The sequence below is a fragment of the Myotis lucifugus genome, unplaced genomic scaffold (genome assembly GCF_000147115.1).
Source record: "Myotis lucifugus unplaced genomic scaffold, Myoluc2.0 scaffold_78, whole genome shotgun sequence".
NCBI classification, from domain to species: Eukaryota; Metazoa; Chordata; class Mammalia; order Chiroptera; family Vespertilionidae; genus Myotis; species Myotis lucifugus.
Window position 1 is genome coordinate 533,918 of NW_005871126.1, and position 2,510 is coordinate 536,427.

Genomic DNA, 2,510 nt, shown 5'->3' on the forward strand with positions numbered 1-2,510 from the left:
ATTGGTGGAAATCATAAAATCTCCAGTAACTATAGACTCATTGTTTTGTTTGATGCCATAATGTATTTTTAGCATCATATAGTTAACTCTAACAACATACTCTTGATTGAAATAATTAAATCTAGTATTTCTAATGTAATTATATAACATTTCAAGCTATAAAATCCCTTTTAATGTTCAGTTCAATGAGTTTTGACAAATGCACAAAGTCGTGTAATGACAACCACAGTCAAGATACACAGTGTTCCCAGCAGCCAGAAAGCTCCCCAGTGAGTCTGCAGTCCGTTTCCTTCTCCCACAGCTCCTGGAAGCTCTGAGCTGTTTTCAGCTTTGCTTTTCCAGAATATATTATATTAGCAAATGCAATCATGTAGTAGTGGTCTTTTGCTTCTGGTTTCCTTCTTTATAAATGTCATATTTTATTTTCAATATTATATTTTCACTATAAATTTTATATTTTTAAATAAAATATATGCCCTGTCAAGCGTGGCTCAGGTGGTTGGGCCTCATCCTACGTACTGAAAGGTTGATGGTTTGATTCCCAGTCTGGGCACACGCTGGGTTTCTGGCTCTGTCTCCAGTACAGGGCATGCAAGAGGCAGTCCATTGATATTTCACTCTCATATCAATGTTTCTCTCTCTCTCCCTCGCCCTTCCTCTCTCGCAAAAAAAAAAAAAAAAAATTAAAAATGCTTTTAATTCATTTGTAAATGTATAGGTGGAGTTATAGAGTGCGTTCATTATCGTTGGCCTTACTTACGAACTAAATCTTTCCCTCTCAGAAAACTTTTATATTATAGGCAGTTAACAAAATCTAGTTAATAAGATTTTTTTGGTTGTTGCTGTGCTAGAAGTAAAAAACTGAACTAAAAAAACAACCACAAAAAATGGCCTTGCGCCCTAACCGGTTTGGCTCAGTGGATAGAGCGACAGCCTGGGGACTAAAAGGTCCCAGGTTCGATTCCGGTCAAGGGCATGTACCTTGGTTTCGGGCACATCCCCAGTAAGGGGTGTGCAGGAGGCAGCTGATCGATGTTTCTCGCTCATCGATGTTTCTAACTCTCTATCCCTCTCCCTTCCTCTCTGTAAAAAATCAATAAAATATATTTTTTAAAAATGGCCTTGCATATTTTAGAGCAACTGTTACATTTGTAAGATAACCTATAGGAAAACAATTTCCTTGTAACCCTTTGAAAGAATTAAAATGCAAAGTGGCTGGTACACTTTGTTGTGGTTACAGTAATGTCTACAAAAACCCTGCTTTTTTCACTTGTAAGAATTTCAGTTTTGCACTGTGAATTTGCCTTGATACTAACTGCAAACAACTATAGCTATTACCTCTTCCGTTCTGACTGCAAGTTCAAAGTCTATCAAATTTATAGTCTTAGCGCAAGGTGAAACACACCTTTAAGAAAAAGCCTATTTGTTGTATTTCTTATTAGAGAGTTTTTAAATGTACCTTTGGGACATCTTAAAATTTTATTTCAACTTTAGTTGCACACATGCATATGCTTCGAAGAAGGAGGAAAACAATATTTGAGCTAGAACCATTCTTTTGGTGACTTTTTGTATATTGCTAATTCTCTGAATACTTTCAGGGTCATCAATGACAATTCTTAAAAAGTTTTATTAAAATATAATTTTTATTTTATAAAATTCACTCCTTCCTAGTGTACAATTCAGTGATTTTTCATATACTTACAGAGCTGTGTAACCATCATTATAATCTAATTTTAGAACATTTTCTTTACCCCCAAAAGAAACCTTAAGCCTATTAGCAGTCACTCCTCATCCCTCACCCCCTCAGCCATAGGCAACCACTAATTTACTTTCTGAATGACAATGATTTCTAACTTGGTTAGGCTTTTTTTTTTTTTTTTTAAACCCTGTGGCTTAAAGAGGCCACATTTTCATTTTATTTATGTTAAATTCTGTCGCTTTAGACATTAAATTGGACAATTCATTGTCACCTTTGTTAGAATGCCTAGATCAGTTTGGGTTTTTCAAAAAATAGTGTTGTTGGTTTTTAAATAGATCTTTCTTTTCTTCCTTCTTTGTAGTTTTTAAAACTCTTTGAATCCTTTGAACATGTAGCTAAGGGACAGTTGGTGTTCAGGAAAGTAAATATTAGCATGAGTGGTTCCAAAAACCCCTTCCTTTAGCAATTAACAAGGAGTTTACATAACTAAAAATATTTCAGTAACATGCATTTTCTCAACAAGTTACTTAGTGAAAGTAAACAACAAAAAATTTAAAATATATGAACAGCAGCATTTTTGTTGTGTGTTGTTTTTTTTTAAAAGTTTAGGTCTGTTTAGCGGTTAAAGGAAAACCTGTTGAGAAGGGTGGAGAGATATTACCTAACTGCTACTTTGTATCCTTGTACTAGTGACCTCAGGTCTCCCCTGAATTTTTACTAGTGGTAAAGAAAACAGTGTTTCCAGTTTTCTCTGCAACAAAGATCTCATTGGCTGAAGACAAATGTGTAATTATTAGAAAAAGAGTGCTTT